This window comes from Aquarana catesbeiana, linkage group LG06 (assembly GCF_042186555.1).
Source record: "Aquarana catesbeiana isolate 2022-GZ linkage group LG06, ASM4218655v1, whole genome shotgun sequence".
Classification (NCBI taxonomy): Eukaryota; Metazoa; Chordata; class Amphibia; order Anura; family Ranidae; genus Aquarana; species Aquarana catesbeiana.
In genome coordinates, this window is record NC_133329.1 from 19,552,995 (window position 1) to 19,578,283 (window position 25,289).

Below are 25,289 nucleotides of genomic sequence, written 5' to 3' on the forward strand. Positions count from 1 at the left end.
AGGGGGGCAAACCTTCCGGGGCCTAAAGTGGTTAAATAAACAGGTTATATTTATCTAAAACAACAAAGTATATAGCGAGCGCACCTCCCTTCTAAGCAGCTAGCACTTAAGGTGACTGTACAACCCTTATAACCAATATCCGCAATCAATGTGCAGCGCTACACATTGATTGAGATTACAGTATACATAGCTGCTCTGTGCAACGATATTGCACAGAGTCGGTCCCTTACCTCTTCTTTTTTTGGTCGCTTGCCAAATGCTGCCTGCCCTTCCTTTTCTGCTGAGCTTCCATTCCATAGCAATATATTCAAGGATTGACCAAGTCAAAAAATTTACGGACTTTGTGGGCACATAATGAGAGAGAGAATCAGTAAAAAAGTATAAGTTTTAACATAGTTAAGAAACATATAAACAACACCCTGTATGGAGACATTTACCAGTTACCCAATAATGCAGTTATAGAGGACTGGACCTACGGTACAAAGATTAATGTAATACTGTATCAAGGTAACAGAAACATTTCTGATCCAGTAATGCCTCCAAATGAGCTCCAAAAGCTCGTTGACGTGTTTCACTAAAATTTTAGCGTCCTCAGGACAGATACTGGGTAGGTGCTGGTAAACTTGTGGCACATGGTTTGGGAGAACTTGACCAAACTGACAAACAACCGAAAAACGAAATTGCACTTGTGTGTCTATAGTAGTGGGATACACATATATCATGTGGTCTATAGTAGATACCACTGGTATATAGAAGTCATGTATAGGTATTTGAATATAAATAACACACAGCGGTAAGTGGTCACAAATTCCCACTATAGGCGTGTTCAATACAATATCAATAGTACCAATAGATGGCCCATGGATACCGGACCAGATTATTAAATGGGTAAGTATACAGTCTCCTTAAATATAGAGTCGAGTGGAATATCTGAATGTGTAAAAACTGTGCTTATCACATAGGGGGAGACCTTTTGTTAGGGCTCAAGTTGGTATTGCCGCATACATAGGAGAGAAGTGTGCCCCTTTTGGTGCTGCACCCCTGTGTACGGCTTTCCTTGCTGTGTGTGGCAACTTGAGCCCCAACGAAAGGTCTCCCCCTATGTGATAAGAGCAGTTTTTACACATTCAGATATTCCACTCGCCTCTATATTTAAGGAGACTGTATACTTACCCATTTAATAATCTGGTCCGGTATCTGCCGGCCATCTCTTGGTACTATTGATATTGTATTGAACACGCCTATAGTGGGAATTTGTGACCACTTACCGCTGTGTGTGATTTATATTGAAATACCTATACATGACTTCTATATACCAGTGGTATCTACTATAGACCACATGATATATGTGTATCCCACTACTATAGACACACATGTGCAATTTCGTTTTTCGGTTGTCAGTTTGGTCAAGTTCTCCCACACCACGAGCCACAAGTTTACCAGCATCTACCCAGTATCTGTCCTGAGGAAGCTAATATTTTAGTGAAACACGTCGACGAACAAGTTTTTGGAGGCATTACTGGTTCAGAAATTTTTCTATGACCGTGATACAGTATTAAATGAATCTTTGTACCGTAGGTCCAGTCCTCTATAACTGCATTATTGGGTAACTGGTAAATGTGTCCATACAGGGTGTTGTTTGTATCTGGTTTATATGTTTTTTTTTTAACTATGCTGTAATAAAATTTATACTTTTTTACTGATTCTCTCTCTCCCTCTCTCATTATGTGCCCACAAAGTCCGTTCATTTTTTTACTCGGTCAGTCCTTGAATATATATTTTGGATGTTGGCATGGTGAGGGTCTTCCCTACTTCTACAGCATGTTGTGTGCTATGTGGGGCACCCATGTCAGAGCACTCCTGAGCCCGGCTGTATGGGTCCATAAACACACACAGTGCGGCTTGGCCATCTGCTCCCTCCTCACAGGATATGAATGGCTCCCCCTGCTGTCTGTGTCTCTTTGTGAGAAAAGGAAGTGAAGGGAGAAGAGTTACAGCTGGGCATAGTGCTGGATTGTGAAAGGGGTCAGATAAGTGTTTAGGGGCTGGGGGGTACTAGTGTTTTTTACCTTATTGCAAGGAATGCATTAAGATAAATAATGTTTTGTCTTTAGAACCACTCTAAGATTGCATACAACCACTTTAAGATACAATACAATTATTACCCGACCTTGCACTTGTTTTTTCTGGCTCTGGTGGTCGAGTTTCATAGAGGAGACGTTCTCTTTCTTTCTCGATCTTCATTTTGCTTAAGTGGTTCAACACAAATGTCAGTCGTTCTTTTTTTTCAGCTTTTGCATCTCTGTTGTATCTCATGGCGAACTTGACATCCTGTATAATATGGAGGAGGATTTTCAGGATCTGTTCGTCCTTCTCCCTGAGTTTCTGATGATCTTCCACGGTATAATTCTCAATGGCGTAGATGTTTTGTGGTGCAATTCCCAAATCTTCAAAAAAGGAACGCGTTTCGCTCTGTTCTCCTCTGGATTTGTTAGTCAGTATAATGACCGGAGTGACTCCTAAGAATGCAAATAAATGCACAAAAACATCAAAATGCTAAAAAAAGGATATAAACCTTCTCTGCAACTTGAAAAGGATATTTTATTTAAAACCATTAAAGTGTACAGAAGGACAAAACTTCTTTTTTTTATTATTATTTTTATCATGGGCTCAAAACCCTGTTAGCAAAAAAAAAAACTATGTGGACAGAATTTACAGACAACATTTATTTTGTAATAAAAAGTAGAAAACACCACGCGTAAACATACAAAATAAGGTTAAAAAATTAAAAAAAAAAAAAGGCACACAGCAGCAGCTAAATATGGGATACACATATAAGCAAATGAAATTAGAAGATGGAGCTACACTACAAATATCACACAAAAAATGCAACTAATGCAAACCTGTATTGAAATTGCTCCTCACACCAAATAGAAGAAAAACATATTTTTAAATCAGTCCATAGATATAAACATAAGTGCCCTTCATATGACTTGTGACAACACCCCAGACTCGTGTTCCTCCACCACATAGATTTTGTGCTTACCAGAGGCAAGCTTAGTATGAGCTTGTGGCTAAAAACCCCGCCATGGCCTTTTCCACAGGGATGAGGATGACAGCTCTCAGGTACTGAGTACGGCAGGAACGCACAACAAGCGATCACAGGGATTCGGTCAGTCAATGATCTCAATCTCAATCTCAATCGAAGAGGGTAACCCATAATGAAGAGGAACTCACCATAATGTAAATCTTATTAGGAAAACATTTATTAAAATTTAAAGGTTACACTTACACAGGTATAAGGTAAATTTGTAGAAAATAAGTGTAGCGCTAAATATGACCAAATAAACAATGTGTATATGTATATATGTGAATCCAAAACACCTCAAGTGCATGGGCAAAGTAAATACATGAAGATGTAAAGTAAATATGTGACAGCAAAATAAAAAATTATGAAATAATGACAGCGAAAAAAAAGAAAACACAAAAGTCCACATGTGAGGTAAATATGTGACAGTAAGATAAACTTCAAACTAATGAAAGTCCACATGTGAGGTATCCAATAATTGGGAAACTTTCTTCTCAATCTTCAATCAAAGGAGAAGTACCAAAAGGCATGAAAGGCATTCAATCAACGTGGGTACCCTTATGCCGGGACTGGACGGTATCCTGCAAACTGCAGACTCCAATGGACACAAGATGGAAGATGGTCCCAAACGATAATTCCGAAGCTGTTGGTCGCAATAACCGTTCCAAGAAGGAATTCCAAAGCTTCCAGCCGGCAAAACAAACACCCGTACTACGGTACACAGTGCGATGACATCCTGGGAGGAGTGATGCGCTGACGTCATCACGCTGCGTACCGTAGTGCACGGGTGTTTGTTTTGCCGGACGGCTTTTTACCTTTCAAATTTACTTCATACCTGTGTAAGTGTAACCTTTAAATTTTAATAAATGTTTTCCTTATACGATTTACACTATGGTGAGTTCCTCTGTCTACTGGAAATCGGATATATATATACACACAGTACCTTGAAAAAGTATTCATACCCCTTGCAATTTTCCATACTTTGTTATGTTAAAACCAAAAACGTAAATGTATTTTATTTGGATTTTATGTGATAGATCAACACAAAGTGGCACATAATTGTGAAGTGGAAGGAAAATGATAAATGATACAAATAAATATGTGAAAAGTGTGGGGGGGGGGCATTTGTATGGCTCCTCCCGGAGTCAATACTTTGTAGAACCGCCTTTCACTGAAATTACAGCTGCAAGTCTTTTTGGGGATGTCTCTACCAGCTTTGTACATCTAGAGAGGGACATTTTTGTCTATTCTTCTGCAGAATATTAGGTCTGGACTGTGACTGGGCCATTCTAACACATGAATATGCTTTGATCTAATCCATTCCATTGTAGCTCTGGCTGTATGTTTAGGGTCGTTGTCCTGCTGGAAGGTGAACCTCCGCCCCAGTCTCAAGTCTTTTGTAGACTCTAACAGGTTTTCTTCTAAGATTGCCCTGTATTTGGCTCCATCCATCTTCCCATCAACTCTGACCAGCTTCCCTGTCTCTGCTGAAGAAAAGCCTCCCCACAACATGATGCTTAGACATGTGCAGGATGAAAAAATTTGTTTTGTTTCGATTCATTATTTAACTAAATTAGTTTAGTTAAATTTGTTACATTCGTTTTTGGGATTCATTTCGTATTCAAATTCGAAAAAATTCTACCGCATTCGAAAAAAAATCTACCGAATTCGGAAAAACTATCAAATTCGAAATAATTCCACCACATTCGATGAAATTTGACCGAATTTGAAAAAGTAAACTATATATAACCATTTTCCGAAATTCGAAAATCGTATAGAATGGAATCAAATTTGAATAGAAAAGATTAGAATAGAATCGAAAATACTAGAAAAGAATAACATAGAAAAACAATAGCACAGAACAGAAAAAAATATTATATATTAATAAATAGCATCTTATGAAATTCGAATTTCATATAGAATGAAATAGAGTTCCAATAGAAAAGATTATGAAAAAAGGAAAAAATACAGCGCTGTGTGCAAAATAAGATGTAAACAGCATCCAACACAGCTATAGACCAAAGCGATAAATGTGAACGTAAACTTTACAATAGAAAAGAATAGAATAGAAAATAATAGAAAAGAATAGCATAGAAAAACAATAGAACAGAATAGAAAAAAATATAATATATTGTATTCTAATAGTCACTATGCCCTGTAAGTAGGCACTACTGTGCCACACATTTCACAGAGCCTGCCTTCTGAGAGGAGGAGTCAGTACAGAAATCACTGATTGCAGGCAGCAAGGTACCATGGGATATGTAGTCCTTAGAAATGGGGGGAGAAGCTGCAAAGCACGCTGGGAATCCAGGAAGTTGTGGAAAGAGATGGCCAGCAGACAGGTAGCACTCCCAGCATGAAAAGAGTTTTTCCAAGTAATGCCCCGTACACACGGTCGGACATTGATCGGACATTCCGACAACAAAATCCTCGGATTTTTTCCTACGGATGTTGGCTCAAACTTGTTTTGCCTACACACGGTCGCACAAAGTTGTCGGAATTTCCGATCGCCAAGAACGCGGTGACGTCAAGCACGTACGACGAGACTAGAAAAGGCCGGTTCAGAACCAAGCGCAGCACCCTTTGGGCTCCTTTTGCTAATCTCGTGTTAGTAAAAGTTTGGTGAGAGACGATTCGCGCTTTTTCAGACTCGTGGCTTTCAGATCGTTTTCTGCCGTTCAGTTTGTGCTTGTGGGTTTGTATCTGCTCTTCAGTGCGTGCAAGCAAGTTCCGCGTGACTTTGGTCACTGTATTCTTGTTCGTTTGTTACTGGTTTTCAGGTCGCTCTTCACAGGCCTTGCTGTTCTTCAGTGCGTTCTGTTACTTCGTTCTGAGCAGCCGACCGTTTTATAGCCATGTTTGGTATGCGTACTCCTCGTAGAGTTCGTGCTGTGCGGGGGCTTGGTGTTGGGGTCCTGACCTTGACACAAGTCCAGTCCATGAACAGGGTGGGGAGGAGTTCATGGACCAAGAATTGGTTGCTTCAGCGTGACCAGTTCTGTCATATGCCTTTGCTCCGTGAGATCCGTGAGAATAATCCTGATGATTTCAGGAACTTTCTCAGGATGACGGACCCCGTGTTTCACCGTCTGTTGGCTTCGCTGACCCCCTATATCAGCAGGCAGGATACCTGCATGAGGCAAGCCATCACTCCGGAGCAGAGGTTGGTCGCTACCTTGCGGTATTTGGCCACAGGGAGAAGCCTGCAGGACCTTAAGTTCTCGACAGGCATCTCCCCCCAGGCTCTGGGGATCATTATCCCAGAGACCTGTTCTGCCATCATACAGGTCCTGCAGAAGGAGTATATGAAGGTAAGATTTTTATCCTTTTATATCACATTTTATTGTATTGAATGTTTGCTAATATATTGTATTTCTTTCCTCATTCCCTAATTACCATGATTGTATTATGCTGTGAATGTCCCCTTTGTCCTCATGCATGCTGGATTTTTATGTAATTATTATTTTAGGTCCTTCATACATATTTGCCCTTCAATAACCTCCCCAGCATGGTGTCCCCTGCCCTATATTCACCTCATGTAGTCACTTAACAATGTATTTTATCAGCTCCATAGTAGTGCTTTACCCCAAACACCCCCTAAAATGTTTGGAAATGTTATTTTGGATTTAAATTCAGGCAGAGGGCCAGAGGCTTTTTTTTGTGGTGTCCCCAAATTTTTGGTAACCCTCCCTCCCCCAACTGCTAAGTCAGCTGATCCCAATTCTCTATCCTCAATCATCTATCTGCTGACTTTGCCAAACCCATACACAATATACCCATCTCTTTACTGGTCAGATTTATGGATGAATTCCCCAAAGCATGTAGTGCAAGGGCCTGCCTGTATACTTTCCAGTGGTACTGTTTAAAGTTCTTGTATCCTATTATGATCTTGATAGGTAATAGCAGAATGTCCAAATGTGCTCAAATGTGTACAGTGTGTATTTATATCTTTGTATTCTGACACTTCTTACCTGTCCAGTGGGCTGCCAATAGTGTAACTAAGGAGGGGCTGTTCCAAGTAATACCCTGTATTTAGGCATTCATCTCTCAATGAAGTGAAGAGGCTTACCTGTCCAAGAGTCCCCCCCCCCCTATAATGTTAGAAATGGTCCATGAGGGGGGGGGAGGGGGAATATGATAGGTGTACCTTATACTTTGTTGTTGTTAAATTCCCCTTAATAAATGCTATCTGGAGGTTGACCCGTAATGTTTGTGTCTAATCTGCTTGCCAGGTTTCTGTGAAAAAATAGTAATGTTTATTGTTTTTTCCTCAACAGTTTCCTTCCACGCCACAGGAATGGCAGACTGTGGCCTCCCACTTTGCCCAGCGGTGGGACTTTCCTAACTGCGGAGGGGAAATTGATGGGAAACACGTCCACATCATCCCACCACCCAACTCGGGGTCATACTATTATAATTACAAGGGGTTTAATAGTATAGTGATGTTGGCGGTGGTGTCGGCTAATTAAGACTTCTTGTATGTGGACGTGGGGAAGAATGGCCGGATGTCCGATGGTGGAGTCATCGCCCAGACGGAGTTCTACAGGCGTCTCCAGAATGGCAGTTTGGACTTGCCACCTCCAGAGGACAATGTTGAAGGTCTCCCATTTGTGTTCGTTGCTGATGAAGCATTTGCGCTGGGGGACCACCTGATGTGGCCATTCCCGATGAGGACCCTCACCCCGGAACAGAGGGTTTTTAATTACCGGCTGGCCAGAGCCCGAAGAGTGGTGGAGAACACATTTGGAATGCTGGCCAGCCGGTTCCGACTATTTCTGACACCCATCCATATGGCGGAGTATAAACTGAACCATATTATACTGGCGTGCTGTGTTCTCCATAATTTTTTAAGAAAACATTCAGCCAACTATGCTGGCTCAGTTGGGCCTGAGGCCGGAATACCAAATACATCAACAATGACGGCACTTGAAAGCGGCCGTCCTGGCTTGCCCTCCCTGAATGCCCGTGATGTCCGGTTACGATACCTGGAGTTCTTTGCGGGTAGGGGGGCTATCAATATGCCAGACAATATGTGACACCTTTTTCAAATAAAAAACAACCAAAAGCTATTCTTGGTGGATATTTCCTGCTTGTGTTTGTTTTAGCTGACCCTGACGGAAATATGTTGAGTGCAGAAAATGTCGTGATTGGGTAACCTTATAAAAAACAGTGTTGGCTGGTACTTCCTAAATGCAAAAACACATTTCACTACAAGTGCACTTGCAACTGCACTGAACCTGCACTTGTAGTGCAAAGTGTAACCTGCACTTGTAGTGCAAAGTGTAACCCCCATTTGTGCATAAAACAGCAATTACATCACCCCAAAAGTGTTGTAGTGTTGAGACAATGATCCACACATTCTTGAGTAAGGCACTTTTTTATACCTGCACAATCACATGTGCATTTACCCAAGGTTTTTAAAACAAACCAACATGTTTGTTGTATAAAATGTTTGCATTAGCATTATGAAAAATCTAAATATCCATTTCTGATAAAACAGGCCTGTGTAAAACCAACAAGAAAGCCAAAAAACTAGAACTTACAAAGTTCACATTAGGTAAAACCTGAAGGCTATATCAGACATCAGTATTTAGGAACTGGGTTGGATATAGCGTTCAGATGGGGGGAACTCACCCCCTGGAAAAGCCAAATTTGGAAGATGCACACCAATTTACGAATGTCAACATGTGCTATCTGCCATCATGGGGGATCAAGGGACGTGTTTTGGGGGAGCAAGCCCTTCCTCAACGCTACTTTATAATTGAGGAAGGGGTTGCACCCCCAAAACGCATCCATTGATCTCCCGTGATGGCAGCTAGCACATGTTGGCACACTGTGTGCATCCTCCAAATTTGGCTTTTCGAAACATTGTAAAAATTTAAATTACATAAAACAGGTGATTTTGTGGGGTTTAAATTCGCCCCAAAACATCAATGATGTTATTATTTTTTTTAATAACATCAGTGATTTGTTGCTGGATGTTTTGCAATTGGAGATTACATCCCATGATCTCCCCTATCAGTATCTGGGCACTTTCTGATGTAAAGCGTTCTCTCTCCCTCACATCACGATCACCTAAAAAGAGATAAAGAACAAAAAAAACAGGTCTCAAAAATCTGCCACCAGCCATCTCTTTTACCTGAGTCTGTGGTCGCAGACACTCACCTGTTGTGGTGCCAATCTCCACCACGTCTTCTTCTTCCTCCTGCTCTTCTTCTTGGTTTTGCGGTATTTCCCCTTCTTCCAGAGGGGGGGGGTCTCTGGTCTCCTGGGATGAGGAGTGACCTCCGAGTCTTTTCTCCCCTATGTAAAACAAAAATGGTATACTTAGCACACAGATATTTGATGGCAGAACTATAGAACTAGGAAACATTGCTTGGAAGTGGGGTACAATTGTCTATTTTAGCCAAGTTCAAAGATGTATATTTTTTATTGCCCTTTGTCAAGCTGCAATACTTTACCTGTTTGGTACAAGCTTCACAGATGTAACCCCCCCTATAGTATACACTGGAGCACCTGTGTGCCCCCCCTAATAAAAATGGTGTTCTGGGGTCCCACACTAGTGCTCCAGTGTCCAGATGTGAAAACAGCTGCTCAGTGTCCTCTCCTTACACACAATCTAGTTTGCATTTCATTCTAGTAACAAACCCATCTACACAAACAAATATTTGGCATCCAAGTAGGCCCAAAAAAAATGTGTGAAAATGCATATGGCCTAAACAATGGTGTTCTAGAGGCCGAAAGAAAAATGTTTGATACGAACGAATAATGGGCCCATGATCATTAAAGTTGCCCTTTTAAACGTTACAATTACTAAAAGCATATGGAGCAGAACGAACGGAATAAAGACAGAAAGAATATGAACACAGCACAACTACTTACTTTTTTGCAGCACTCTCCGGATCTTTCGGTACTGCTCCGGCTCTCTCAACCTCAGGTCCGACCACCGCTTCCTGAGCTGATCTTTAGATCTTCGTACCCCGAAAATCCGCTCCAGACTCCGGACCACTTTACCAATGATTTTGGCCTTTCGGATGTTGGGGTGGGGGTAAGGCCCATATTTTCCATCTTAGTCGGACTTCTTCATGATGTCGACCATCTCCAACATCTCCCCAAACGACATATTTGTGGCCTTAAAACGTCTCCTTCTGGATTGGGACGTGCCTAGATCCGGGCTTTCCTCCTCCTCCTCGTTGTTCGAATTATCACGCACCTGGTGTAACTCCGCCATCATGCTCTTCCCCCACTGCGCCGAACGAAAAGGGGCGGGGAATAGAATAGAAAGAACGTCAGGGGCGGGCGGAGTTACACACATGCGCAGTGTGTATAAAGCGTAACACGCGTGCGTATTACGTACGATCTGTGAGCGGAGGAAGGAGCATTGGACGCGCCGATCGTAAGAACGAAGGTAAGAGACAAACTTGGGCCTATACTGCTTCTAGATTGAGGCCTATATTGTAACAAGATTAGGAGAGTTTGGTGTGACATTAGGCTTTGTCTTGTGTTGTGTCTTGCAGTGAACATGGATATCTTAATGAGAGATACTGACTTCATGTCACTATTCATTGATATGCTAAGGGAGCTGCCCTGTCTGTGGGAGCTTACCCACCCCCATTTCAAGAACCAAGCAAAGAGGAAGGCAGCACTGGAGCAATTGTGTGAAATTGTGAAGCAGGTGATCCCCACGGCAGACATCACTTATTTAAAGATATTAATTGGTTGCCTGAGGAGCACATATCTGAGGGAGCGCAATAAAGTCCTGGATTCACAGAGATCCGGAGCAGCAGGTGACATCTATGTCCCCAGGATGTTGTACTACGACAGGCTGCACTTTCTGGCAGGCCAGACTGAACCCAGGTCATCCCTCTCAAGTCTTCCTTCCACGCTTCCTTCCCCCCCAGCTGAGGCTTCTGATGCCCAACCTGGGCCTTCCAGGCGATATGTGGAGGAGCCCAGATTGAGCCAGGTATAGCATTCCTCTAAATATTTCTGCTTGTACAATCAATGATGTTACCTAGATGTTAGTAGGGAGTACTAATTTATGATTGTGATTGATGATGCAAAAACTAAAACCATGTCCCTTTTTCATACACAGGGAAGTCTCAGCCAGGAGGTGGCTGATCTGCAGGTCCCTCCACCCACCCTGAAAACAGAAAGTGGCAGCAGGAGGAGTACCCTAGAGGAGGCGGCTATCAGATTTTTTTGGAGGGCTACAGAGGTCCTGGGAGCACCACACACCAGGCAGGAGAACCTTGCGGCATTCATTGCCTATAAAATGCAGAGGATGGAGGAGGGCCAACAAGCCATGTGTCAGGCCCTCATATCAGAGGCTCTGGAGAAAGGTGTGAGGGGCCAACTTACACCTCACACACAGCTTTGGGATGGTCCTCCTCCTCCTCCTCCCTCTCCTCCAGGTCCTCCCAGTCCTCCTCCAGGTCCTCCCAGTCCTCCTCCAGGTCCTCCCAGTCCTCCTCCTCCTCCAGGTCCTACTCCTCCTCCTGCCACATCTCCTACTGCACAGCCACAGCCCGGAAGGAAGTGTGAAAGGAAGACCAGAGAGTGATTGCCCTGGATCCAGTCTGGTCGGCCAAAAGATGCAGCCTCTTGTGGTACCACAGCCTGGGGACACTGATGTCATCTGCTGCTATCCAAGTCTCTGTGAATCCCGGACCAGACTGCCCTCCTTTACATATGGACTCCTCAGGCCACCAATTTTGAGGTTTAAGAATTGATGTCTGCCGTGGGGGTCCCAGGCTTCACTAATTTCTCCTGTTGATCCAGTGTTGCCTTCCTCTTTGTTTGGTTCTGAGCCCTTAATAAAGGATTTTTGTTTTGAATTATACTCTCCTATGTGTTTTACTTCAAAAATGATGGTTTGTTTGTGAGGATTCAGGTACATTTCTAATATACAATGTGAAATGAACAAGGGACACCAACACCAAACAATCTCCTGGAGATTAAATAATAAAAGATATCAATGGTGTTGGGGTAACTTGCCACACAAAACACACACAAAAATATTCTGGAGTAAAAATAAAAATAACTTTGAACAAAGATCAGCCTTGGAAAAAATCCAAACATTAAAGAAAAAAAAAGGCTTAAAAAGAAAAAAATAAAAACATAAAAAATATAAAACTGTCAGATGTGACAACTAATAACAATATATTGAGGGAATCCCACTAAAAAAACACAAATAAAAGTTTGTGAGAAGTGTGTGTGAATATGAGCAGCAAAACGACTTAATTCTTGTCACATTATAAAGAAGAAGAGAGTGCGCTGTATTAAACCATTTTGAACATTGCAGCATGACGAAAGTGCTTTATCCATTACGAACGCTAAGTTTACCAGAACGAGCTGTCCCGTGTCGGAATTTCTTCTGAGCATGCGTGGCACTTTGTGCGTCGGAACAGGCCACACACGGTCGGAATTGACGCGATCGGATTTTGTTGTCGGAAAATTTTATCTCCTGCTGTCCAACTTTGTGTGTCGGAAAATCCGATGGAAAATGTCCGATGGAGCCCACACACGGTCGGAATTTCCGACAACACCCTCCGATCGGACATTTTCCATCGGAAAATCCGACCGTGTGTACGGGGCATAAGTCTATATCAGATTGTCAGTAATAATTATTATTTGTAATGTTATAACAATGCTAAGGTTATAAAATGAAAAAATATCCTGTGACCAGAGATCTCCTCTAATGTTGCTGGATTTAAAGTCCTGTGGGGTCTTTGTTGTGTTTTATCAATTTAGTAAATGGCCACATTTCTTCTGCTCAGACACCATACCTGTTAGTTTTCGTGCCGTTTCCAACATAATCCTATAAACTTCCTTTTCGTATATTCTTATCCATCCTGGCATCAGTGGCCTGCACGAGAAAGTAAAGCAATGCATGTGGATATATTTTAAATAAAAGATCACAAGTAACATACTGTACAAATACTAAATACTGTACAAATACTAAATACTGTACAAATACTGATATATGTACATCAGTAGAGCATTAAAGCGGTATTAAACCCAAAAGTAAACATTTATTATATTGCAGCTTACCAATCATTAGATGTGATGGTTGCATTTGTTTTCTTTCTTAGGCTTTTTTTTTCTTCTATTTTCATTTGGTGATCCTGCCAGTAAGTTTGTTTGTTGTTTCTCAACATAACAAGCTCTCTTGCAGTTATAGGGATGAGACAAACCATTTACCACTGACTGTGGTGCTTAAATTGATCAGATTTAATTCACTTATATAAAACACACGTCAAAAGGAAAAAAAAAAATAAAAATTGTTTGCTGTGACAGATCATAAAGTATTACCTGGAGTTTGGCTTGAATTTGTTAGTGTAGTTAAATTGGCTAGTCCATCTAACCCTCCCCTCCCCCCAGACTGACAATGTTATTATCCAAATGTGCCCCCTCATCTCCTTCAACCAGAGTGGGGGGGGTGCTCTAATACAGGAGGTGTGTTACTGGCCATATCACCAGATGAAAACAGCTTGGGAAAAAAAAATAAAAAATTCAGCCGCCACAGAGAATGATTGGTAATCTGCAATGTATTACATTTTTGGTTTTGGGTTTAATACCGCTTTAATATCTCTAGGCTGTTCCTGAGCCTTGCATTTTTTTCCCTGAACTGTGTATTATGTAAAATATCAATTAGCCAATTGATGCACAATTAAATTATTTCCTCTTTTATATATATATATACATATATATATGCAGATTTTTCCAATCTTTAAGACTCGTACAATGCTTGCACAATTGCTCAGTTTCCTGAATTGTACATTTCCCCCAAAGATCTGCCTACAGATATCAGAGCAAATAAAAAATATTATCCATTCTCTCCTACATTCCTGTCTATTATGTTAGGTAAATAACTCGGCAAAATTACATTTTATCTAAACTGTAAATAAGTAAATTACTTTTGTACTAAGACTGGAACAATGAAATCTGTACTTATTTCGGAGTCCATGTTTCGGTCCAATATTCTTTTCAAATGTTCCTCATAGTCACGACACCATTTAACAGGTTCATTAAGGGGTAACAAATTCCCTAGAAAGCAAAACATTATTTATTTGTAACAACTGATACTGAAAAATATACATTTTTAAAATCAATCTCTGTAAATTATAGAGGAGATCACAAGCTAAAACACAGTTGCATTGCACACAAGGAGCACACAAGGAGCACACAGGCAGGATCCTAGAACACAGAAAGGAGCCTAGAACACAGGCAGGAGCCTAGAACACAGGAAGGAGCCTAGAACACAGGCTGAAGCCTAGAACACAGGCAGGAGCCAAGAACACAGGCAGGAGCCAAGAACACAGGTTGAAGCCTAGAACACAGGCAGGAGCCTAGAACACAGGCAGGAGCCTAGAACACAGGAAGGAGCCTAGAACACAGGAAGGAGCCTAGAACACCGGAAGGAGCCTAGAACACAGGCTGGAGCCTAGAACACAGGCTGGAGCCTAGAACACAGGAAGGAGCCTAGAACACAGGCAGGAGCCTAGAACACAGGCAGGAGCCTAGAACACAGGAAGGAGCCTAGAACACAGGAAGGAGCCTAGAACACAGGCAGGAGCAAAGCCACAAAAGATGAGCAAAGCATGCCAATAGAAGCACAGCACACAGCAGTGTTGCCAACCTACCAGATTTAAATTTACTGACACAACACCCAAAATTTACTGGCACAGCCAAGTTTTTACGGACATTTCCAAAAGTTATAAAATTACAGTTTTAAGTGCAAATTAGAGTATTTAGGCTACAAACAAATACAATATGCAATAAGCAATATGATTTAAGGTAGATAATAAGGCAAAAAACATTTATTTTATTTTCGATATAGTAAGTTTGTAGCTCAGGGACCGGCCTCAGGAGGCTAAGAAATTAGAATGGGCGGCACACACATAAAATTGACTCTCACAGTGACACTGACAGAACTGTACAGCAGCAAAGATGATGATGATGAGACCTCACAGACACAACACGTCCCCTCCTGAGTCACAGTGATAGTCTCTCTCTCAAAGCCAAGTGGTCCCTCCAGTCCACTCCAGTCCAAACAGCACTGACGGTCCCGGTCCCAGCCTGCCTTGCTCCCATACCATAGACTGGCACACGAGGCTCTGGCCACTCTGCTTGGCTCCATTGCTCCATGACATCACATGACATGCTCAGGCACCACCTCTTCCAGAGCTGCCCAATCACACTGTAGCAGACACTGGGATGGTCGCAGCCGGCTCTGGACCAAGCCCAGCGTCACAGCCATATTTTTTACTGGCAGCCTTTTACTTTCACTGGCATTTACTGGCATGAGAAAATTGCCTGTTTTTTACTGGCTGCCAGTAAAAAACACTGATGGTTGGCAACACTGGCACACAGGCAGGAGCATAGAACAAACATAGGGGTAAAGCACACAGAAAGGAGAACAGTGCACAGGCAAGAACACAGCTCACAGTCAGGATCAGGAACAACTCACAGTTGGGAACACAGCTCACAGTCGGGAACACAGCTCACAGTCGGGAACACAGCTCACAGTCAGGAACACAACTCACAGTCGGGATAAGAGTACAAAGAGAAAAGAGAACAGGGAAGCACACAATCTTGTGCAGTTAAACACTTTGATAAAAGTAAATAAAATTGAGAATGATTTCACTCACATGTGTCAGTTGGGGAAGGAACTTTGTACCTAACCTCATAGCCATAGGAGGATGTACACTGACACCATGGCCAGGGTAGCCGGTAAATCCAAACTGGATCATTCTGTAAATTCTGACTGGCTGGAGAAAGAAGGGGACTCACTCCTATGCACAGAGCAGTACTCCATGATAGAGCCCATATCATACAGACCATGTGTATGGTCCTATATGTGTACAGATGCACTCCCTCTGATATATAGCAGTGGGTTGCAAAGACAATGCATTTCAGAGCCCCCCTCCGCCCGTTTCTCCTTGTCAAAAGAAGTTTATTGAGTATACAATGTTATAAAGATACATAAAGTAAGTTTACAAGGATCTATAAAGTAAGCTCATTGTTTTACAGTAGGGTTTATATAGGTAAATATCATGAAATTTCAAATATTAAACGGGTTCACGTAAACCTAAATTAAAGATATATATAATTTCCTTAGTTACTTTTGTAGGTATTTAAATGATTTATACCTACTATACATATTGTTTACAGGTAGAGTGTATATAGGTCAAATAAATTCTGATAATGAGCTTTAATCGTAAGGTGGAGAAAAGGAAAGAGAAAGAAGAAAAAGGGTAGAAAGGTAGAGGTGTGGTCCACAAGGTTGTCCCGCTCGTCAGTTTATTATTCTTTTTAGTTCTCTTTGAAGCCTTAGAATGGGCGTCTCTGTAAGTCATTTAATCTGTTACCATGGCAACAGGACAGAGTCATTGAAGTTTGACAGGAACTGTTGTTTTATCCAAGGATGCCAAAGTTTTTCAAATTTTGGAATTTGATTTTGATCGATAGCTACCATCTTAGCATGGGACATTGTATTATTCATTCTGTGAATTGTTTCTGCTAGTACCAATGAAGGAGATTTCCATGCCTTGGCCACTGTTTGTTTTACAGCCGTTATTAGTTGGATCATAAGTTTGAATTGAGAGAGTGTTAACCATTCCGGTTTTAGATTAAGTAAAGTTAAATATGGATCTGGTTGTATTATTTTTTAAAATATTTTAGATGCAATCACGAAGACTTCCTTCCAGAAGGTTTGGATTACTGGGCACGTCCACCATATGTGTAAATATGTGCCTATTTCTGGGCATCCTCGAAAACAAAGAGCTGAGGTATTAGGTGAATATTTTGCCACTCTAGCGGGTACAAGGTACCAGCGAGTTAGGACTTTATAATTTGTCTCCAGTGCTAAGATGTTGGGTGAAGATGACTTAGATGTGAGCCATATGTTAGACCAGTCCGTGTCTTCTAAAGTTCGTCCCAGGTCCTCCTCCCACCTCTGAACGTAAGAGGGTCTATTAAGATTTGCTACTCCATATAATTGATTATAAAGTGATGAAATTGTACCTTTAGCAAATGGATCTTTTGTACAGATTGATTCAAAAATGGATAATTGGGATAATGGTGTATCCCCCTTTAGGAATGGTGTATAGAAATTTTTGATTTGGAGATATCTAAATATCTCAGAGTTTGGTAGATCATATTTTTCTCTAAGCGATGGGAATGAAAGGAATGATTTAGATGCTATGAAGTCATTTAGTGTCTGAATGCCTGATGTTGTCCAAGCTTTAAAAGAATTTGGGTAGATCCATGCCGGATAAAAGGCCGGATTTCTGATAAAAAAAAGGAGAGGATTGTGTGGAGATTGTAACTGATATTTGGTTTTTAGTTTATCCCAGAGAGATAAGAAGTGTTTAGTTATGGGATTATGAATTTTAAAGCGGTCTTTAGGATCAAGCCATAATAAATTTGATATTAATAGAGGGTCATTTTCTGAAGCCTCTATAAATACCCATAATGGGATTTCCTGTTTTGCATGGTATTTGGACAGACTGGCCAAATGTGCTGCTCTGTAGTAGTTAGTAAAATTAGGGTATCCCAGGCCTCCTTTATTTTTGGGAAGATGTAGTGTGTGTATAGGTATACGTGGTTTAGAAGAGCCCCATATAAACGAAGTTGCTCTTTTTTGTACTATTCTCAAAAAATAGGAAGGAATTGGAATAGGGAGGACTCTGAATAGATAAAGCAATTTGGGTAGAATAGTCATTTTGATTGCATTAATCTTCCCTATCCAGGATAAAGGAAGTTGCGACCATTGTTTTATTAGATTTGTGATCTGTCTTAATACAGGAGGATAATTGGTTGAGAATAAGTCAGAATGAGATGCTGTTAAATGAATTCCAAGATATGGGATTGATTTTTCTGCCCATGTGAATGGGAGTGCAGCCCTAGCCGGGATCAATTCCATGTTTGTGAGTGAAATATTAAGCACTAGGCATTTCTTAGGATTAATCATAAGGCCGGATAGGGCTGCAAATCCATCCAGAGCTGGTATTAAGTTAGGACCAGAGACCTGTGGTGATGATAGAAAAAGTAATATATCGTCTGCAAATATACATAGTTTGTGTGTAATACTTCCTACTTCAATGCCAGTTATAGTTTGGTTTGTTCTGATGTATTGGGCCATGGGTTCGAGTATAAGTGCAAATAATAAGGGAGATAATGGGCAACCCTGTCGGGTACCTCTTTCGATATTAAAGGCTTCAGATTTGTATCCAGCATATTTTATATAGGCTTTGGGTTTATTATATAATGCTTTAATCCATGTTAAAAAGTGGGGTCCAAAACCCCATTTTTGTAATGAATATTGCATATATCGCCAGGATACTGTGTCAAATGCCCTCTTAATATCGAGAGATAGAAAACATAAAGGGATTTTCCGTTTTTTAGCAATATGTGCCAATAACACTGCCCTGCGTATATTATCGCCTGCCTGTCTATTTGGCATGAAGCCTACTTGATCTCTATGTATTAATTTTCCTATAATGCTATTGAGGCGTTTTGCTATTATTTTTGCTAATAATTTAATATCGAGGTTTAACAGAGAGATAGGCCGATAATTCACACAGGAAGTATCATCAGAAAGGGGTTTTGGGATCATACAAACAATTGCCATTAGTGTTTCTTGCCGAAAAGAATGTCCATCTAGAAGTTTGTTAAAAGTTTCAGCGAGAATGGGAGAGAGTATTTCTGAGAATGTTTTATAGTATAAAGCCGAGTAGCCGTCTGGGCTTGGTCTTTTGTTAAGTTTTAGGTCTTTTATGGCGTTAGCAACTTCATCTATATTTATAGGCTCATCCAAACTGTTTTTTTGATTCTGAGATAACTCAGGTAAGGTTATTTTTGAGAAGAAGGATTCAGCCTCTGTAGGATTAAATTCATTGTTTGTCTTGTATAAAGTTGCGAGATGTGAGTGAAATTTATGGACTATTTTAACTGGATTACAAGTGTAAACATTTTTTGATAATTTCAAACGTATTGGTTTGAAAGATTTGTTAGTTGAATTTAATGCCCGAGCCAAATATGTACCTGGTTTGTTTGTATTCATGTAGAAATTGTGTTTGGAGCGTTTGAGGGATTTATCAACTGACTCAGTGAGAAATAGATCGTATTCCAATCTAGATTTTTCCAGATGAGATTTTGTACTCTGAGATGGATTATCTTGAAATGATATGTAGGCTGCATTAAAATTGAGTTCTAGTTTTTTTGCTAGATTTTTGCGTTCCCGTTTAAATAGTGCCATTTGTCTTTGTATTGTACCACGCAAGACAGGCTTATGAGCTTCCCACAGTGTTATTGGGGAGATGTCTGTTGTATTATTAATTGATATGTATTCCTTTAAAGCTTGTTCAATGGCCATCTGATGTAGTGGGTGTTTGAGCATTATGTCCGGTAAGTACCACCTTGGGTCATGCGCTTTTGGTATGGCTGAGGCTATAGTAGTGTATACTGCATTATGGTCAGACCACGGAATCGGAATTATATCTGATGCAATAATTTCTGGTATCATTCCTATTGTTAGAAAAATATGATCTATTCTGGTGAAGGTTTGATGAGGGTGCGAGAAATAAGTGAATTTCTTTTTCATTGGGTTACTTTCTCTCCATGAATCTACCAGATTGTATTTGGAAAGAGGTTGAGAAAAAGGTAATCTAGAGGTTATTTTGGATGGTGTAAAAGGTGATTTATCTAGAAATGGGAGGAGGACCTGGTTCGAATCCCCACACATTATCACTGTTCCTATTTTGTGTGTATTAATCACTTGTAATATATGTGAGAGGAATGGTGTAGGTTGTTTGTTAGGAGCGTAGTAGGAAATCACCGTGATTGCTGTATCCATTATATAACCCATGAGTATCAGGTATCTACCTTCTGGGTCTTTAATTTCTGATGATAAGGTGAATGGTGTGGATCGGTGAAATGCAATTAGAGTTCCCCTTTGCTTGGTACAGGCAGAAGCCGTGTAAATTTGTTGATAAAAAGGAGAAATATATTTTGGAGTAGAATCTTTGGTGAAGTGTGTTTCTTGGAGGCATACTATGTGAGCCTTCTTGTTATGGAAAGTACGGAAGGCTTTGGTCCTTTTTTGAGGGACATTTATTCCCTGAACATTCAGGGAAAGTATATTCAGTGTTATGCAGAGCTGACTGCGCAGATCAACCTGTGTGGACTGAAGAGATGAATAGATAGAAAAGAAACCAGTGAATTCTGGAGTAAAGAGTAAACAAAAAACATATGAGATTAGATGATACATTGTATAAATTATTTTTTGCAAGTAATCACAATTTACCCGTGAAAGAGAATAAATATCTCTCTCAGGGGAATAAGTGCCTTCGTCACACTCCCACATAATATGGTTGGGAGAATGAGGAGGGCTAATGGGGGTACACGGATCTTCCGCTTACAGGAGAGAAGTGCTATGTCAAAAGACATCAAAATGATGTTTCATTAATTGGAGTGCAGAATATAGTTTTTGTTGAAATTATTTATTCCAGGGTGGTTGTATATGGTTAGTCTTGCCCTAGGCTGAATAATTCAGTTAGAAAGGTACTGTTAATAACTTTGGTATTGATGAAGATAGTTTGAATTATTTTGGGATTTTAACCCTTTTAGAGTAAACAATTACATATTTTATTCATATGTAACTGTTTAGATATATTAACTCATAAAATTGAGGTTGTATTGCTTCAGATTAGAATAAACAAAAACATAATTCTAGGAAGAAGAAAGAAAGAAAAAGCTTCCATTACTTCTGGATTATTGAACATATTTGTCCTAAAAAGTAATAAATCTATTGTTATTACCTGATAATATATAACTGAACAAGAATTTCCTTATTTCACTTATATATTCTAAGGCTATATGAATCAGAAGTAATAAGAAATATAACTGGAATGTAACATGATCCCACACAGTGTGTGACTATCAGAATGCAGTCACATTCAGTTATAAATATAGGTTTTTTATAGAGAACCATCTCTTAGTATAATAAATGAAGAGATATCAGGAATTAGGATGTCAGTCCATTGAATCTTCTTGGTCCATGGATGATGTGGCATAACGGCCTCTTTTGTGAGAATGATGATTCCCATTTTGTTCTGAAATTTTCTGGGTGCTGCCTGAAGGTGAAGATGATGTCATTCTTCTGCGTGTGGGAGAGTTGCTGCTTGTGGGTTCTGTCAGATTTAATTTTAAAAGGGTTTGTTGTAGTTCATCTGCTGATCTGCTTCTGTAAATTGTACCTTGGTAGTTAAATCTGACTGAAAAGGGGAAGCCCCATTTATACATAATGTTGTGGCATTGCAGTTCCATTAGTTGGGGTTTCATGGATCGTCTTTTAGTAATAGTAAGTTGGGATAGGTCAGCAAAAATTTGATAATTGTGTCCTTGAAAATTAAATTCCTTTTTTTCTCTTGCAGCAATTAGTATTTGTTCTTTCGTTCTGTAATAATGAAATTTTGTGATTATATCACGTGGGGGTCCATCTTTCTTTTTGGCTGTGAGGGTTCTGTGTACTCTGTCCAGTTCTAAACGTTCAAAAGGGATATCTGGCTTTAGTTCTTGTAATAGAGCAGTAATAGTAGATTGCAGGTCTGTCACAGATTCAGGTATTCCCCTTATGCGCAAGTTTGAACGTCTGGCTCTATTTTCGTAATCTTCGAGCTTAGATTTAAGTATTAAATTCTCTTTTTTTAATTGTTCCAATTCTGTTATATTTTCTTGGGTTGTAATTTCAATTTCATCCATTTTTATTTCTAAGGCTGCGGTGCGGTTTCCCAGCTCTCTTATTTCTTTGGTTAGGCTTTTTGTTATTTGGTCTGAGGTTTGTTTTAAAGCCTTATGAAACATCTTTTCAAATTGTAATAATATTACTGGGGATACTGAGGAGGCTTGTGGAGAAGTTTGTGAGAGGATTTGTTCTGTATCTGACTCAAATGGAGAGTCTTGCTGTGACATTTTCTGTCTGTGAGAGCGCCCTGATGCTGTATATTGTGAGGTGACTGGAGCTGCTTCAGCTGCAGTGAGTGCCTGTGAGCTCTTTGTGAGGTGATTTTTATTTCTGCCACGGTTTCCTCCCAGTACCATATTTCCTGCCCAAACTTTCACAGTTTGTTCCCTGGGGCAAAAAGTTTCAAATGGATACCTTTTGAGCCTGCAGGCTCCGCTTTGTCCTTCTCTTCTCTCCTCAGCGGTGTGGAGCTCTAACAATGCATGTCTGCTCTGCTAGGCTCCGCCTCCTGCCCCCCCCTCCGCCCGTTTCTCAAGCCTGCAGGTGCAGTGCACAACACAATCGTTTGATGGCACTGCTCACAGTAATTAACCCCTACAGTAGCACAAGTCCTGTGTCAGGCTTACACTAAGTAGGTATCACATGCCTGGTGATGACTGGAATGTTATGGAGGCCTCTCTTGCACCTCCAGCACAACACTCTTGAAGATGGAGACAGAGTGTGAGGGCAAGGAGTGGCAGGAGTGCTAGAGTAGCTGGCTGAAGTCCACTCTTCAGGTGGATGAAACTGGGCATTGTAGTCCTCAGGACAGGATGCTGAGGAACTTGGCACCAGAGCAGGAGATAGTAGCAGAGCCAGTATGCAGGCAGCAACCAATGACAGCCAGGAAATTAGGGCCCAAATGACCAGGAAGAGCAAGTCCAGGAAGCAGGCCAAGGTCGGTAACAGTCGGGCAGCACGGTACAGAATCAGCAGGTAAAGACACATCTAGTAAACAGGCTGGGGTCAGCGTAATCAGGTGAACAGAGCTGAGATAGGAACAGAATTGGAGTTCAATGGCAAGCCAGGTCATAAGAGGTAAGCAGGCTCAATGGTTTAGGTCACAGGAAAAAGCTGGAGACCATTCAGCAAACAGCAACTGCTCATAGTGATAGACCAGTTTAAATAGGCCACTGGCTGTCAAATGTGCATGCTAATTGGTGTGTGTGCATAAATGTGAGCATAAAACACTGGAATAGTATGTCTAACATTGTCTTTTCACTTGTGCTGGGAATCTGGTTTACCTTACAGTAGGATGCAGAGCAACTGGTTTAAACAGAAAAGGAGTGCTGAACAGAAAACCACATTGCTACACACAATTAAAGCATAAAATGCTGGAACTCAAGAGCAAAAAACAACCCAAGGAGGGTAGAGGAACATCAACTGTTAAATATACTATAAAAGAACGTAAGGCTTCTAATCCTATGATGTATAAAAGTTAAAATGATTTCTATCTTTCTTAGTACTCAAACACTAGAGAGGCATCATCCAGAATACACAAACTTTTGTCAAATAATGTGTCTTCAATTTCCTGAATCTGCACAACAATTATTATCATACATGTATACCCTTACAATAAAATCTGGGTGCAGTTTGTTACATAGATACATGATCAATTGTAGAAGTGTAGCGGTACCCCCGTGTGGGCTGCTGATTGACTCTATACCCCACTGGCTACCCAGACTCTGCAGATCCTCTCTTACCTCTGACACCTTGGGTTCCATTCTGCAATGTGAGGAACTCACAATATCACTGAACCACTCAGAAAAGTTTACTAAGATAAGTAATGGAACACAATGAAGGGCATGAATAAACACAAATTATGATTGGCACTTAATGCACATATACAGAACTTATAACCTTATAATCACTCTAAGGAGTATATGTGAACAGGTGCACAAAGGGATAGGTACCCAATATCTTCAAAACATATATTAAATACCTTCCCACTGAGGCCTCAACACACAGACCAAAATGCAGTAATAATCTTTACATTCAAAAACACAGAGTAAAGTCTAGCATATACTCAATGGCTCCCCCTAGGTTGTAATTCAGAGTTCAACTTATGAGTGCAGCAGCAATGCTTAGGAAAAAAAAAGGAACATGGTGAAAGTTCTTTCAACTCCGCATATCTTCAGCTAGCCTAATGTTTAAACTGCAGTATTTGTAATCCACAAAGACAAAGGAAAATAAATGACTGTAGAGCAAAAGATATGCTGATGACGGCTTAACTGAAGAAATATCACGACCTGGGGGGCGTGGTCTGCCAGCGCCAGAGATGGCCACTTAGACTCAGAGCTTGTCAGCCCAGGGAGAGAACCAGAGCTACACAGGCCCATATTAGCAGACAATTCACGGCCATCCTACCTCCTCACGGCCCGCACTCCCTCAATAGCCATATCATGGAAGTGGATGATGGAGCATTATCCACAAAAGCTGACGGCCTTCTTCAAACCTCCAGACAAGGTCAGTCAGAGCCAAAATGGTGCTGGCGCGGCCATGACTCCAAAGGCCTATACGAATCTCCCGGATGAAATCCCGGAAAATCCAGACCCCCAATGCCCACCCAAGTCTCCTACACATAGAACAGGAGAAAATCCTATTACAGGCAGCCCAGCGAAAGCCCACATGTGGATAGAGACACCGCCACCGCCACCTGCACAAATAGAGGCCCAGGCTTTTAGCCCCTTCCAGGCGAACCAGGCCTTACAATCATCCATGGCCTCTTTCCCCACCACAGGGCAGCCTGTGATCGATACCACACTTAAGGACATGCTACTATCACTCCAGTCCTCATTGATGACAGACCTTTCATCCATCTTCACCAAAATAAACACAGACATGCATGTCATGGATGAAAGTGTGTCTCACTTAGAAAACAGCATGGAGGAATGCACCACAACTGTGAATGATTTAATTGATACCTATGCTGAAGTGAAGGAAGAACAATTCTGGGTCAGGGCCAAGCTGGCCGACTTAGAAGACAGATCCAGGAGGAACACTGAGAGGAGTTCCTGAGTCCATCTTACCGACAGACCTCCCCAAATATGCCAAGGAACTTATGCGTCTGATCCTCCCTGATTCATCGCCCATAGATCTGATAGTCGATCGAATCCATAGAATCGCTAAACCCTCTCACCTTGCAGCTTCAGTCCCTAGAGATGTCTTAATGAGGGTACACTTTTTCCACATAAAAGAAAAGCTTCTCACGACAGCCAGAAACAACCCTGTGCTCCCTATAAAATACGATGGAATACTACTGTTCCCTGACCTTTCTAAATACACATTGCAACTGAGAAGACAGTTCAACCTGATCACTAAAGGCCTCCACAACCACAAGATTCAATTTAAATGACGATATCCAGCAACACTGCTAATAACTAGAAATGGGACACCACACCTGATCCATAC

The 25,289-nt window shown here is 41.0% G+C and overlaps 1 protein-coding gene across 1 annotated transcript in view; it reads right to left on the minus strand.

Moving 5' to 3' along the window:
- Window positions 1-1,653: 1,653 nt before the first annotated feature.
- The window catches only part of LOC141148214 (kinesin-like protein KIF13A), a 137,750-nt gene continuing 114,114 nt past the window's right edge, over window positions 1,654-25,289 (minus strand). The window contains exons 4-6 of the mRNA XM_073635452.1: window positions 14,008-14,137; window positions 12,877-12,956; window positions 1,654-2,519 (exon numbers count right to left, since the gene is read on the minus strand). The gene's annotated coding sequence lies outside the window, so the exon portion shown is untranslated. The remainder of the gene's footprint in view (window positions 2,520-12,876; window positions 12,957-14,007; window positions 14,138-25,289) is intronic.